We start from the raw sequence: 17,394 nt of genomic DNA, 5'->3' as shown, positions 1-17,394 counted from the left end.
ACTGGACTTTTGACATGGTCCCTTCTTAAATATCAACTGGTACAGAACCAAATCTCTCTAAACTGGATCCTCTAAAATACAACCGTTTCACTTTGTCTGCCAAAGTGCCATACCCAAAATATTTGCCGATTTAAAAAAAAATCACTTTTTTTTAAAGTTAACCTTTCAAAATTAATTACTCTTATCATAACAGAATGATTTTCTTAACCCTAATCCTAAACTTAACCCATTTTCTTTCTTGGGGAGGCCCCCCATACCCCGTTGACTGTGGTTGCATTCATTTCCATAGCATCATACCCAAAAAATATCTTTCTGACAGAAACACTGTTGGTCATTTGGGTGTCTGGTTTACAGAAGTTTCACTGTAGTTTAATTATCCAATGTTGACATAGTATGATAGTTGTTTACTGTGTACACATTGGTTAAATACTTTTATCACTGACATTTGATGTTTTCATCACATTTTGTAAGTGACTACAATGGAAGCCAACTAATAATATTGGAGTGGCCTTGGGTTTAATTTGGAGATGGGGGTGGGGGGCAGTCCAGTCCTTTGATACCTTTCCCCTTGAGGCATTTCACAAATACATGTAGCTGAACCTTCCCGGAAAACACTTGTTCATTGGTAGAAATACATGTAGCTGTTGATATATGAGTATTATTGTCTTTGTGACTACAAGGTCACCTTTGACTTGTATCATATTCCTTGTCTACTTCATTATGTTATCAATGTACTTGTAGATATTTGGTCACATGCCAAATAACTTCCTGTGCATTTAAGCAAGTATAGATTCCCATACTTCTGTATATACTACTGCCAACAAGTTAAGGAACACGGTACATGCTAATTTTAATATGAGGTTTATGAGCATGTAGGTTCATCATGGAGACTCCTTGCTGTGTTCTATCATACCTCAGGAAGACACTCTAACCCCTGATCTACAACCCACTGAAGTGAAATGACTGACTGCAGGCTTTGCTGTTTAAAGGGAGCCATCACTCTCGCTCCCCCAATTTTGGCTGACCATTCAAAATTGCGCCCAATTTCCTCAACCCAAATTGCGCACCTTTTCTCTTTGGCATAATACTTTGCTCCATTCCAAATTCAATAGCACCATCACACACACACACACACACACCCCTCCTCCGCCTGCTATCCCTTCTCTCCTACTCCCCCACCTTTCCTGTCCTGGACGGAGGAGCCGGCCGAGGTCGGCTCTTGTGCCCAGGACAGGCATGCACTACAACAGCTTGCTCTGAATGTGCATGTAAAGCCCTATGACCTGACCTGACCTCACTCCCCTTACCCCCCAGAGACTAGTTGAAGGAGAGTTATTTTTAGCTTCTCTTAGCATGTGAATGTATATGGCATCAATGTGGTAATATCTTAAAGGACTTCGCAGTAATTTGTTAGGAGAGCAATGAATCACTCCCGCAAGTTGTTTTCATGTTGCGGTCTGTGACTGGATGTTTAAAGTTAAAGTTTGGTTATATATAATGACATGACTAGAGCACATTGATTTATTACGCATTGGCTATTGGATGTCAGACATACAGTAATTTTTACATAGTTTCAGAGAGAAAGCCCACTTCATTATTTCATTAGTAGCAAGGGGTCTTTTATATGCAACATTCCACATACCATGGGCCGACGACGGGGATCAATCCTAGACTTGACTGTGCATCAGGGGAGCGCTTTACAATAATAATAATAATAATAATAATAACAATAATAATAACAATAATAACTTTATTTAATGAGGGTGACAGGTTTAGCACAAGCTAATCTTCCACTTGGCCCTCAGCAATATATTGAAACACTGAAAAAAGAAAATACATGTATACTAAGTACTATACTATTATAATAAACGCATACATACATATTGACTAGAGAAATCTTATATTTAACAGACATCTGTTAGTTGTGTAATACTGACACTAAAATCTCAAAACATAATTATTATATAGAATTAAAACTAATCGGCCAAATAAACGTCCATGAGATATTGTTTCACGCTGCATTTAAAGTTTGCAACTGACTTCTGGTGTCTAATATCAAGGGGTATTGTATTCCATATCTGAACACCTGAGTAACTGAAGGATTTTTATATAGTTCAGTATGAGGCCTTGGTAGCTGAAGTTTGTTTTTGTCAGAGGATCTTAGGTTATAATTACAGGTTTTAGATATTGGGGTAAGGAGAGATGTAATGTATTCTGGGGAGATGCCATTTAGTGCTTTATATACCATTATGCCGATGTGGTATTTATTCTGTCGGTGAAAAGTAAAATATTTAGTTCCCTGAACATGTCTTCAGATGGAGTTATTAATGGTTTGTTTAAAATTATTCTCATTGTACATTTTAGCATTTTTAGAATTTGAACCACTTGTTCCTTGGCACAGTGTCCCCAAACAGTAGCAACAAAGTCTAGAATTGGAACAACGTATGCATTAGGAATGAGTTACTTTGGCTTGTGGTTATTGGCCCATGAGATGTATTAAACCCTTTTAGTGATGTTCTACTAAGTACAGAGGACTTTGTATAAACTGGATTCACTTGGGACTGATGAAATATGCTGGTTTACACAAAGTGCCGGTGTACCGATTTCATCCAGAGTTACGGTTACGTTATAGCAGGTGGGAGGATTCATTGTCAGTTCACTTTGGTATCCAAACTACTGGGTGAATGCCATCATTGCTCCAAAGGTAAAAATACATGTCTCGTTACAGCAGGTGGGATTCATTGTCAGTTCACTTTGGTGTCCAAACTACTGGGTGAATGCCATCATTGCTCCAAAGGTAAAAATACATGTCTCGTTATAGCAGGTGGGATTCATTGTCAGTTCACTTTGGTATCCAAACTACTGGGTGAATGCCATCATTGCTCCAAAGGTAAAAATACAATACATGTCATTGTCAGTTATAGCAACTACTGGGTGAATTCATTGTCAGTTCAGCTTTGGTGTTCCAAACTACTGCCATCATTGGGTGAATGCCATCATTGCTCCAAAGGTATGCCATCAAATACATGTCTCGTTATACTTTGGTGCAACTATGAATGGCTCCAAAGGTAAAAATCATGTTGTAGCAGGTGGGATTCATTCTCAGTTCACTTTGGTGTCCAAACTACTGGGTGAATGCCATCATTGCTCCAAAGGTAAAAAATACATGTCTCGTTATAGCAGGTGGGATTCATTGTCAGTTCACTTTGGTATCCAAACTACTGGGTGAATGCCATCATTGCTCCAAAGGTAAAAAATACATGTCTCGTTATAGCAGGTGGGATTCATTGTCAGTTCACTTTGGTATCCAAACTACTGGGTGAATGCCATCATTGCTCCAAAGGTAAAAATACATGTCTCGTTATAGCAGGTGGGATTCATTGTCAGTTCACTTTGGTGTCCAAACTACTGGGTGAATGCCATCATTGCTCCAAAGGTAAAAATACATGTCTCGTTATAGCAGGTGGGATTCATTGTCAGTTCACTTTGGTGTCCAAACTACTGGGTGAATGTCATCATTGCTCCAAAGGTAAAAATACATGTCTCGTTATAGCAGGTGGGATTCATTGTCAGTTCACTTTGGTATCCAAACTACTGGGTGAATGCCATCATTGCTCCAAAGGTAAAAATACATGTCTCGTTATAGCAGGTGGGATTCATTGTCAGTTCACTTTGGTGTCCAAACTGCTGGGGGAATGCCATCTTTGCTCCAAAGGTAAAAATACATGTCTCTGTAGACCGAGACAATTACTGCATAAACCATTCTTTTGTTCTTGAATTTGCATCCGAAATCCAGAATATATACAGCATCCAGTTTAGGCAGAGTTTTATTGAGAACTAACAGTTTAATGGTAGCTGGATGGGACATGAAATAATGCCGGTTTACACAGAAATCCAGTTTAGACAGATGAAATCATGTGGGTTTACATAAAAATCTGGTTCAGACAGATGAAATTGTGTGGGTTTACATAAAAATCTGGTTCAGACAGATGAAATCATGCTGGTTTACACAGAAATAGACAGATGCCACTAGAACTGGGTGGTATTGGAATTTGAGGTTCGGTATTGATATTTTTTAGGTGATTTACCTCTGTATTGGTACAGTATTCAGTATTTGAACAATACAGATACCGATATCGAGCAGTATTTTCAATATACTCGGCTTTAAATGCATGCCTGATTTAAGGCTGACTCATTATTTCATCTAAACAAAATAAAATTCCATACACAAGATCCTTGTCTGGTTTATGCCCAACCCATTTTGCATTTGTTAGATGTATTATTAATGCTTTACTAAAGGGTGAGAAACATCTTTCAATATCGAAATTTCAATATATTTGAAGTGTGCTCTTTATGGTAAATGAGTATTGACATGATACCGATACCGAACGTTATATACGGTATACCGCCCAGCTCTAGATGCCACTGTAGTGTATACATCTGATATGCTACATTCCTCATGTACCATATCATCTAATTAGTCATTTTGCATGTCATTAACAGCCACCAGTGCTAAGAAACTTATTTTTCTTGTGTAGAGTTCTACACAGCTGGACTAGGTGAACAATAAGTCTCAATTGTATTTAAGACTCTTTTTTTCAAACAGTGTGAGTCAAAACAACTAATACCAATGTAAATAATACAACTATTTAGCAGCAAATGACCACACTGCCGTAAACCCGCTGATAATGATTATCTCCGACGTGCATTTTGGCATCAGTCTTCTCAATGGGATGTTTCCTCCAAGGTTACCTTTCCAAGGTATTCGCTGTTGGGTTTCTGTGTTTTGACAGAGGGCAGATGGAGTATATTAAATCCCAGGATACCCACCCACAATAACAACACTGTTAGTGAAGCCTCACAGGGTGATAGTCTTTAGATGTTTACCATATGTTCAGCTGGAATGCTGCACACTAAAAGTCAAAGTTTATGTTTTTAGGTGCCAAATATGCCCAAAATGTGCAGGTTAACCGTCATAACAGATTTCCATTACATCAGTAATGTTCCTGTGTGAACATATATGATTACTGTAATTTCTCTCACCCCTGGCTGCACATGTAAGACACTATTAGCTCTTGTGAGAAAGTAATGTCAGATGTGTTGACAACAAGGAGAGTTAACTATTGGTATGTTTATAAACACATTATTTGGCTTGGACAGAGACAAACATCTTTGGTCATTAATTTTTTTTTTTTTTATCCGGCAATCACACAAGATTATTATTATTATTATTATTAAACAAAAACAAAATGTTATTTTGTTAAGTTATAGTATTAAATTGTATTTAACACATATAACAAAAAGGAAAGGAAGGAAATGTTTTATTTAACGACGCACTCAACACATTTCATTTACGCTTATATGGTGTCTGACATGTGGTTAAGAACCACATACTAGTAGATAGTGAGAGGAAACCCGCTGCCGCCACTTCATGGGCTACTCTTTCGATTAGCAGCTAGGGATCTTTTATATGCAGGGTGGTACATACCACAGCCTTTGTTGCACCAGTTGTAGTGCACTGGCTGGAACAAGAAATAGCCCAGTGGGGAGACCGATGGGGATCTATCCTAGACTGTCCACACAACAAGTAAGCACTTTACCACTGGACTACATCCCACCCCCGTCCCCCCTGTCTGTTCGAGTGAAATAAAAGGTGGGCAGGGGCAGACACCCCCACACACACCCCCCCCCCCCCCCCCACTCCCTAGTGGCAAAACCTGAAATTCGAGGAAAATCATAAAGATATTCTGGCAAAACATGTATACCTGAGACATTTTTGCCATGTATTTCCATCATTTTACCTTCAAAATTAGTTGTGTAAACATGCATAGTCATTCATTTGCAACCATATATGGCTGTTTGGTAGTAATCCTAATATGAATAAATGTTGTTACCCAGATTCGGGCATTTTCGTTTAATTCTGGCAAACACACCCCCCCCCCCCCCCCCCACAAAAATGGGAGCCCGTATGTGTATGATATAGTTTATTACGGAATGGATGAGAGAAACCTAGCCAATCATGACAGGTGGGATAGAAAATCAACACCATCAGTACAATGTAGTTGGAATTTCAATCCTGGAGCTTAGCACACCATGAGGGTTTTTATTTTATTTACAACCTATTCAAATTCAAACATACTGTCTAGGACAGTGGCTTGATGGTTGTTAATGGTCACATCTCTAGGTGGGAGCCACTACCAGGATGCGATCCCAGTATCTACCAGATTTAGGTCTGGTGCCTACAGTGACATAGCGGGGGGGGGGGGGGGGGGGGGGTACAGGGGAAATGGCCCTCTCCAATGAAACCTTTTTTTTAACTATTAAATTTTATAAAATCATACGTAATTACAGTGTGGGTTTGCCCCCTCCCCAGTATAATATATGCCAATGACTTAGAATTTTGATTCCTCAAATCCATTGAACTATTATTGTGCATACCTTCCGAGTTTCAACTTGGCAAACGTATCCTGCCACCTGTCTGGTTAAAAATTACCAAATGTTTGATGTCCAATAGCCGATGATTAATAAATCAATGTGCTCTAGTGGTGTTGTTAAGCAAAGCAAACTTTAACTGTTACTGGTAAATCGAGGTTTACCGAACATTGTCTTTCCATTTTCATTTATATGGCAATTTGTTTCAAACGAGATATCTGTTGGGCCCTACATTAAAACAAAATCACTTATTTTGTATTTGATGGATTTAAATCAGAGACTATAAGATACTTCCAACTAATGTTACTTGCAAATCTTGTAATGGAAGCAGACTCCGTGTCTAATAAAAACAAACTGTTTAACAAGTTCTAGCCTGTATGCGTAAGTGATCATTAAAACATGATGCCGTCTAGTACAGATGTGTATTCTCTAGCAAGGCTCTGATAGTTGAACATTTGTGTACTTCATTATGTCCATCCAAGTAAATTGTGCCCTAAAGTCTGCACGATTAAAAAATAGTTTTAAGGAAAATTAGATTTCCGTGCACAGCTAGTGTGCGAAACATAGAATCGTTCTCGCCATTTTTCAGAAGCCTGTTATTGGTTAACATGAAGATTTGTTTGTGAGCAAATGTTGCAACTATTACTCACAAGAACAAAACATGACATTCTGGAAGAATGATATTGTGAACTGATTTATTTCTAAAAGGATTCCTTGTCAGAATACCTTTCATCTGTCGCTAATGTGCATTTCTTTGGCATCTCTGTCCATAATTGTACACAGGTAAAACTAGATGTTGTATGTAGGTGTGTCTAGGAAATCCTCCGGGTAATATTTCCAATTGTTTATGACGAAGTCAGGTATTGCGCGGCTGGTTCCTTCATGTTCGATTACAAGATTGCACCTTGTGGTCTGCGATCGCTAACAATCATAATGCAACACAGATCTAGTATTACAAATAATAGCACATGCTAAAATGTTAGGATGCAAGCACTTAGTGAAACGGTGTACACACAAAAGGGAATGTATGGCACTTAATAGTAACGTGATGTAACTGTCTACAAAAGGGTGTCTATGATAGTAAATAGTAACTTTATGAAACTGTCCACAAAAGTGTGTCTATGATAGTAAATACGGTAGTAACTTGATGAAACTCTGTCCACAATAGTGTGTCTATGATAGTATAGATAGTAACTTGATGAAACTGTCCACAATAGTGTGTCTATGATAGTAGATAGTAACTTGATGAAACTGTCCACAATAATGTATCTACGATGATAGTAGATAGTAACTTGATGAAACTCTGTCCACAATAGTGTGTCTATGATAGTAGATAGTAACTTGATGAAACTGTCCACAAAAGTGTGTCTATGATAGTAAATAGTAACTTGATGATGAAACTGTCCACAATAGTGTGTCTATGATAGTAGATAGTAACTTGATGAAACTGTCCACAATAGTGTGTCTATGATAGTAAATAGTAACTTGATGAAACTGTCCACAATAGTGTGTCTATGATAGTAGATAGTAACTTGATGAAACTCTGTCCACAATAGTGTGTCTATGGTAGTAGATAGTAACTTGATGAAACTCTGTCCACAATAGTGTGTCTATGATAGTAGATAGTAACTTGATGAAACTCTGTCCACAAAAGTGTGTCTATGATAGTAAATAGTAACTTGATGAAACTGTCCACAAAAGTGTGTCTATGATAGTAAATAGTAACTTGATGAAACTGTCCACAAAAGTGTGTCTATGATAGTAGATAGTAACTTGATGAAACTCTGTCCACAATAGTAACTTGAGTGTGTCTATGATAGTAGATAGTAACTTGATACTAGATAAACTCTGTCCACAAAAGTGTGTCTATGATAGTAGATAGTAACTTGATGAAACTCTGTCCACAATAGTGTGTCTATGATAGTAGATAGTAACTTGATGAAACTCTGTCCACAATAGTGTGTCTATGATAGTAGATAGTAACTTGATGAAACTCTGTCCACAATAGTGTGTCTATGGTAGTAGATAGTAACTTGATGAAACTCTGTCCACAATAGTGTGTCTATGGTAGTAGATAGTAACTTGATGAAACTCTGTCCACAATAGTGTGTCTATGGTAGTAGATAGTAACTTGATGAAACTTTGTCCACAATAGTGTGTCTATGATAGTAGACAGTAACTTGATGAAACTGTCCACAAAAGTGTGTCTATGATAGTAAATAGTAACTTGATGAAACTCTCCACAAAGTGTGTCTATGATAGTAGATAGTAACTTGATGAAACTCTGTCCACAATAGTGATAGTAAATAGTAACTTGATGAAACTCTCTCCACAAAAGTGAGTATGATAGTAGATAGAAACTTGATGAAACTCTGTCCACAATAGTGTGTCTATGATAGTAAATAGTAACTTGATGAAACTCTGTTCACAATAGTGTGTATGGTAGTAGATAGTAACTTATTAATGAAAGTGTGTCTAAGTGTGTAGTAAATAGTAAGTGTGTGACAAATGTTTGAGAAAGTCACTAGCCCTCCCAGAAGCTTTGGCTAGTGCCCTATATATTGTAGTAATACAGTCAGTAATTTCCACTAACCAGGACCAAACATTCACTAGCTGGGACCAAGGGCTAATATATGCATCCTGGCAGACAGAATAAAATAGTCATTTATCAGACATTTGTGGATTGAAACAGACAGTTTTGTAGACAGTTTCATTGAGTTACTCAGAGTTAGAACTCAATGAAACTGTCTACAAAACTGTCTTTGATAGTAAATAGCAACTTATGTTTAAAAAAAGATTGTTTGATTAATAAGTGTTACTAGTAGTTAACATTCCATCATATTGTTTTGTGGTGGCTTTATGTGTGGTTAAAAATTTTGGCCACAAAAGGGTTAACAGATCTGACTGAATTAAGTTATATTCATGTTCTTGACATTATACAATTTAGATAATACACACATAAATAATACACAGTATTTATGCAAAAAAATGTTTTTACCTATAATATTTTCAAAACATCATGCATCAACTCTTTGTATTTATAATCAATTATTTCTGATCAAACTGAGATGGAAGCTGGCTGCTGGATCGTTCTGATGGGTACGGTCACATTGCGGTAGGTGGGTGGGGGGGGGGTGTATAAATAAATGTATCTCAGATCTGTGTTTGGCGCCAGCCGTGTCTTTCATGCCTGTACTCTCTGGCAGTGATCAGCAGCCTGCTGTTTACTACGTTTACTACAGGCCCACGTATATTTATCTTCGCAGCAGCTGAAGTGCGCTTTTCCTTCCTCATATCTGGCATACGTGCGTTGCCGGGGTACGGACAATGCTCAGCAGCAGGGTATGTTACATGTGTGCTGCACGTACTGTCACACAGTGTAGAAACATCCTATGTCAGGGCTTGTGTGTATCATATAGTGTAGAAACGTCCTCTGTCAGGGCTTGTGTGTATCGTATAGTGTAGAAACATCCTATATCAGGGCTTGTGTGTATCATATAGTGTAGAAACATCCTATGTCAGGGTTTGTGTGTATCGTATAGTGTAGAAACATCCTATGCCGGGGCTTGTGTGTATCATATAGTGTAGAAACATCCTATGTCAGGGCTTGTGTGTATCGTATAGTGTAGAAACATCCTATGTCAGGGCTTGTATGTATCGTATAGTGTAGAAACATCCTATATCAGGGCTTGTGTGTATCATATAGTGTAGAAACATCCTATATCAGGGCTTGTGTGTATCGTATAGTGTAGAAACATCCTATGTCAGGGCTTGTGTGTATCGTATAGTGTAGAAACATCCTATGTCAGGGCTTGTGTGTATCGTATAGTGTAGAAACATCCTATGTCAGGGCTTGTGTGTATCGTATAGTGTAGAATACAATCCAATAAAACTAAAATATGTTAGAAAAACATAACATATCTTCAATTCACTTCAACTTATTTTCATGCTTATATCCAATTAAGGTTAAAGCATGTTGTCCTGGGCACACACCTCAGCTATTTGGACTGTCCAGGACAGTGGGTTAGTGGTTAGTGAGATAGAAGAGGGTGTAGTGGCCTTACGCCTACCCATTGAGCCCTTAAGAAGTCGCTCTGGGTTGGAGCCAGTACCGGGTTGCGAACCCTTTACTTACCAGCCTGTAGTCCGATGACTTAACCACTGCTCCATCAAGGCTGGTCACAAATCTTCAAAAGTTTTTTTCTAATAGCTCCTCCAAAAGCACTCAACTCCAGTTAATTATATCTGACACAGCTTGTTTGAGTAAGCTGAAGTGTAAAGCAGTGTTATATCAGAGTACTTCATTCTGTTCACAGTGAAACCAATATATATATTCACCAATGTGTTAAATTACCTAATGGATGACGTAATAATGGATTTATATCACAGTAACCATTGGCAGTTAATAGAGACCATAGTGTGTGCTATTTTCATAGAAAATAATGGATTTACAGTCACTTGAATAGCCTTTGTCTCAAACTGATGGCAGCTGGGCTCTTGCCAAATTAAAATGTTTCAGTGTGCTGGGTTGTCATTATACTGCTGGGGTCTTGTTAATCCCTGTGCTGGGTTATCATTATACTGCTGGGGTCTTGTTAATCCCTGTGCTGGGTTGTCATTATACTGCTGGGGTCTTGTTAATCCCTGTGCTGGGTTATCATTATACTGCTGGGGTCTTGTTAATCCCTGTGCTGGGTTGTCATTATACTGCTGGGGTCTTGTTAATCCCTGTGCTGGGTTATCATTATACTGCTGGGGTCTTGTTAATCAGCGTGCTGGGTTGTCATTATACTGCTGGGGTCTTGTTAATCAGTGTCAGTGGTTGCAAAACAAGGCGTCGCATGTGACGTTTACTACCCTCATTTCTGACGTCTATTTTCGCCACAGTTGCTCAGACTCCAGTTCATATTTTCTTTGTTCTTGTCTGAATGTATAGCTCGGCTTCTATGGGTTAATTTCTTCAGAAACACACGAATACAGCGTCCAATAGTGCTCATTGCCTTTGTTTTAAAAAAAAAAAATTTTTTAATCATGAGCACACTATTTAAAAAAATTAACAGACCCAGTGATTTTCCGCGATCGCGGAAAACAGACGGAATTCCCATTGTGAACCCTAAGCCCCGTTGAATAAAGCAGTACACTTAATTGTTGGACAATCATGCATTATGTAGTTATTATAATTGTAGCCTTTGCTCCTAATGTCGACACCATTCAATTGTTGGACCCTTTAATTTGTCACAACTTGAGTTAGTTCAATTGTTAATTACATATTGTAGTCTGAAACGGAATGAAAAAACCCATGAAATTGAAAAATAGTTTTTTTTAAAAACCATCTAGTCATACTTGTTCTATTCTTGGGCCAACAATCTCGCCAACTATATGCATTACAAGTGGACTACACTGCACACTTGTGTGGTAACAGACTCCGGCCCAACCCCCACCCCACCCCCCACCCCCCCTGCGTGCCCCAATTACTGAGTGTCTGTAGCTCTCGATAAACCCCCAACTCCTACCCTGTTAGTTCCAACGCTTACTAGTACTTCGTTTTGCAACTGCTGAGTGTGCTGGGTTGTCATTATACTGCTGGGGTCTTGTTAATCAGTGTGCTGGGTTGTCATTATACTGCTGGGGTCTTGTTAATCAGTGCTGGGTTGGCATTATACTGCTGGGGTCTTGTTAATCAGTGTGCTGGGTTGTCATTATACTGTTGGGGTCTTGTTAATCAGTGTGCTGGGTTGTCATTATACTGCTGAGGTCTTGTTAATCAGTGGTGGTTGTCATTAAACAGTGTGCTGGGGTGTAATTTCATTAAAACATTGCTGTTGGTCATTAAACAGTGTGCTGGGGTGTAATTTCATTAAACATTGCTGGTGGTCATTAAACAGTGTGCTGGGGTGTAATTTCATTAAACATTGCTGGTGGTCATTAAACAGTATGCTGGGGTGTAATTTCATTAAACATTGCTGGTGGTCATTAAACAGTATGCTGGGGTGTAATTTCATTAAACATTGCTGGTGGTCATTAAACAGTGCTGGGGTGTAATTTCATTTAAACATTGCTGGTGGTCATTAAACAGTGTGCTGGGGTGTAATTTCATTAAACATTGCTGGTGGTAATTAAACAGTGTGCTGGGGTGTAATTTCATTAAACATTGCTGGTGGTCATTAAACAGTATGCTGGAGTGTAATTAAACAGCATGCTAGGATATAACTAAACAGTATGCTAGGGTGTAATTAAACAGCATGCTAGGGTGTAATTAAACAGTATGCTAGGGTGTAATTAAACAGTGTGCTTGGGTGTAATTAAACAGTATGCTAGGGTGTAATTAAACAGCATGCTAGGGTGTAATTAAACAGCATGCTAGGGTATAATTAAACAGTGTGCTGGGGTGTAATTAAACAGTATGCTAGGGTGTAAACAGCATGCTAGGGTATAATTAAACAGTATGCTGGAGTGTAATTAAACAGTATGCTAGGGTATAACTAAACAGCGTGCTAGGGTTTAATTAAACAGTATGATGGGGTGTAATTAAACAGTATGCTAGGGTATAACTAGTGTACTAGGGTGTAATTAAACAGTGTGCTGGGGTGTAATTAAACAGTGTGCTAGGGTGTGATTAAACAGCATGCTAGGGTATAACTAGTGTGCTAGGGTGTAATTAAACAGTGTGCTGGGGTGTCATTAAACAGTGTGCTGGGGTGTCATTAAACAGTGTGCTAGGGTGTCATTAAACAGTGTGCTGGGGTGTCATTAAACAGTGTGCTGGGGTGTCATTAAACCGTGTGCTGGGGTGTAATTAAACAGTGTGCTGGGGTGTAATTAAACAGTGTGCTGGGGTTTCCTGTTATAACCACAGTGGTGACATTTGTGGTTAGGTGGACACACCTGTGTCTGCACCTCCCCATCACACACAATGCATTCTATAGAGGGTGTGGGGTGAGGGGACAAGCACATTTTAAAAACTTACAGGTTGAAGTTATAAAGCTTGTTTTTCTTAAACACAAATGTTTAAGCATTGTAAATACATGTAGTTACATGTTTGTGAAGACAAAAGCAGGTTTTAAAACAAAATGCATATATATAATAATAATAATAATAATAACTTTATTTAATGAGGGTGACAGGTTTAGCACAAGCTAATCTTCCACTTGGCCCTCAGCAATACATTGAAACACTGGAAAAGAAAATACATATATACTAAGTACTATACTATTATAATAAATGCATACATATATATTGACTAGAGAAATCTTATATTTAACAGACATCTGTTAGTTGTGTAATATTGACACTAAAGTCTCAAAACATAATTATTATATAGAATAAAAAACTAATCAGCCAAATAAACGTCCATGAGATATTGTTTCAGGCTGCATTTAAAGTTTGCAACTGACTTCTGGTGTCTAATATCAAGGGGTATTGTATTCCATATCTGAACACCTGAGTAACTGAAGGATTTTTTTATAGTTCAGTATGAGGCCTTGGTAGCTGAAGTTTGTTTTTGTTAGAGAATCTTAGGTTATAATTACAGTTTTCAGATACTGGGGTAAGGAGAGATGTAATGTATTCTGGGGAGAAGCCATTTAGTGCTTTATATACCATTATGCCGATGTGGTATTTTATTCTGTCAGGGAAAGGTAAAATATTTAGTTCCTGAACATGTCTTTAGATGGAGTTATTAATGGTTTGTTTAAAATTATTCTCATTGCACATTTTTGCATTTTTAGAATTTGAACCACTTGTTCCTTAGCACAGTGTCCCCAAACAGTAGCAGCAAAGTCGAGAATTGGAACAATGTATGCATTATAGAAAACTGTTTTGGCAGCTTGATTTAAGTATATATTAAGTCTCCTGAGAAGTGAGATAGTTGAGGCCAATTTTGAAATCACTTTTCTAATGGATGGGATGGGATGGGAACTCTATTTACGTGCCCCTATCCACAAGGGTTCAGGCACGCCCACCCCGGATTTAGCCTCTGACTTCGTCAGTGACCAATTCTGAGACTTTGATCAGAAAAATTTAGAAGCTTCAGTTTATAAAGAAGTATAGAATGATCTACAAGATCAAAGGCTTTCTTTAAATCTAGGAAAATGGTTCCTACCATGTTATCATTATCGATAGACAAGATCCACTGATCAATTAGGTGTACCAATGCAGTCTGGCATGAGTGTTTTTCACGGAAACCAGACTGAGCATCATGTAGGAGATTATATTTAGTCAAGTATTTATATTAGATGATTTGAGATATGCCTCAAATATTTTTTTTATAGTTGGTAAAATCGAGATAGGTCTGTAATTCTCTGCTTTGTCTTTATCACCCCTTTATATATTGGAGTGACTCTAGCAATTTTTAATGCACATGGGAAGGTTCCATCAGCAATACTTAAGTTGATTATGTGTAGGATGAGTGGAGCTAGTATGTGATTACTAAGCTTTAATATTCCAGGCCCAATGCTGTCTAAACCGGTTGCCTTTGATGTCTAATTTTGTTATATAATTTACCACATCGTGTAGACAGATATGTGGTATTCTAAATGGGCTGTTATTTACTACTTTGTTTTTAAGATAATCCTGAAGTATAGTGTGATTTTCAGGAGTAAAAGGTTTTGTGTCAATAGTTTGTGAGATGTTAATGAAATGCTCATTTAAAGTTTGTATTTATTTATATATATAAACATTTAAAAAAGTAAATGTGCTGTGAGAAATGTTTCCCCTTTCCTAATTGTATGTAAAAGTCTTGCAGCTGTATACTAGTTCATGCCAAATGCTAAATATCTGGTACAGTAAACTTGTTTGGTGTGGCACAGTTTTGAGAAAATGGTGTTACACTGATTGTGTGCCACACACAAATAGACTGGTAAAGAGGTCACTGGCTACTCATTGCCTTACAGCCTGGAGAGAGAGAGAGAGCTTGAGAGGTGTCTGGAGCCACACACAGGTCAATAAACCCGCCAAGTAGGACAATGAGGAAATAGTGCAGGCTGGGATTGCTGAGATCACATCCACTCCACTCCTATGGCCGGCTTGTGACACAGACAGACAGACCACACTTTGACTACACTAGCAGGTAAGGTTTTATACAATATGGTATTTCATTCACAAGGCTCTTGGAGTGAACAGTTTGTGGCTGGCTGTTCTTGTAGTGGTGGTGTTTTTCTAGCATGTACTCTGTGTGTGTGTGTGTGTGTGTATCTGTGTGTTTGTTGTTGTCAAGAGATGGGTCACCCACGTGTCCAGTGCCTTTCTGCTGTGTTATTGAAAGTGACCTATTTTTACATGATACTTTCTAAAAACAATTCCTGTTAAAGTTGTTGAAGGACTTTCCTTTGGCACTGTCACTAACCCTAACACTAACACTAACTCTAACACTAACACTAACTCTAACTCTAACCCTAACCCTAACACTAACTCTAACCCTAACTCTAACACTAACACTAACACTAACACTAAACCTAACTATTTATGATATGTATTTATAATGTTCTTTATACGTGACAGTGCCAAAGGAAAGTCCTACCAAAGTTATTTATTTATTTACTATTGCCAGAATTAAATATTAAATATGGATATTGGTAAAAATAGTAATAGTGGTAAAACAAAAATAATTTAATAAAACATGATAATTAATCCTGAATGAACATACTACGAAATAAAATAATGCCTCATACAGCTGGAGTGGAGGTTAACAAATGACTTTTAAGTCCGCCAGGAAGGTTAAATACATGGTCACCTTTCTCAGGCCTCATAATGACTAACATTATCGCTCAGGAAATGAGAAGGTTTCCAAAAATGGTCCTGTCCTACTTTTGTGTGTACAAGGTGATGAGACTGTTTAACATTATAAAACGTTATATAACATCTATGAATCATACAAGTAGACAGTTCACAACACCATTAGACAGTCTAACAATATAAAACTATTTATATAATATATATAATTTAGAAACTGTCTATAACATCATAAGACTGTCTAACAGCATAACACTGTTTTTGTCATATCTATAATTTTTAGACTAAGTAAGACTGTAAGACTGTCTAACAATATAAAACTGATTATAATATAATTGATAGATTATATACAACACAACAAGACTGTCTATTAATCTAAAACTGCTTACATAACATGTATAATTTATAGACTATAACACTATATGATTGGCTGTATTTACAAAAGCAAGACTTATATTGTCATAGACAAACTATAAACACTGTCATATTAATACAAATGTCTATAACCAATAGAACCTGTCTAGAACCATAAGACAAGGCTTTTCTGTAACATACTACTGGCTAAGACTTATTTAAGAGTGTCTATAATTATAAAACTATAAAACCATAAAACCAGTCAATAACATACAATATATGACCGACTATAAGAAAATAAGACAATAATTATTACATTCTAAGTTATCTATATGACTTGTCTATAACACTGTAAGACTGTAACACTATAAGATTGTCTACAAGACTGTAACACTATAAGACTGTCTAAAGACTGTAACACTGTAAGACTGTCTATAAGACTGTAACACTTATAAGACTATCTATAAGACTAACACTATAAGACTGTCTATAAGACTAACACTATAAGACTGTCTATAAGACCGTCACTATAAGACTGACACTATAAGACTGTCTATAAGGCCGTCACTATAAGACTAACACTATATGACTGTCTATAAGACTAACACTATAAGACTAACACTATAAGACTGTCTATAAGACCGTCACTATAAGACTCACACTATAAGACTGTCTATAAGACCGTCACTATAAGACTGACTATAAGACTGTCTATAAGACTGTCACTATAAGACTGTCTATAAGACTGACACTATAAGACTGTCTATAAGACTGTCTATAAGACCGTCATTATAAGACTGTCTATAAGACTGACACTATAAGACTGTCTATAAGACCATCACTATAAGACCGTCACTATAAGACTGTAATATATCATTT

General features: G+C 37.5%; 1 protein-coding gene across 2 annotated transcripts in view; it reads left to right on the top strand.

Annotated features, from left to right (window-relative positions):
* LOC121384632 (influenza virus NS1A-binding protein homolog) overlaps positions 1-17,394 on the top strand; it is an 89,049-nt gene that overhangs the window by 15,544 nt on the left and 56,111 nt on the right. Inside the window, exon 2 of one of the 2 annotated variants that reach the window (XM_041515097.1) lies at positions 15,324-15,499. The exons of the other annotated variant lie outside the window; for it this stretch is intronic. The gene's annotated coding sequence lies outside the window, so the exon portion shown is untranslated. The remainder of the gene's footprint in view (positions 1-15,323; positions 15,500-17,394) is intronic. 2 annotated transcript variants of the gene reach the window in all.

The sequence above is a fragment of the Gigantopelta aegis genome, chromosome 10 (genome assembly GCF_016097555.1).
Source record: "Gigantopelta aegis isolate Gae_Host chromosome 10, Gae_host_genome, whole genome shotgun sequence".
NCBI classification, from domain to species: domain Eukaryota; kingdom Metazoa; phylum Mollusca; class Gastropoda; order Neomphalida; family Peltospiridae; genus Gigantopelta; species Gigantopelta aegis.
This window is presented reverse-complemented; position numbering and strand designations above follow the sequence as displayed.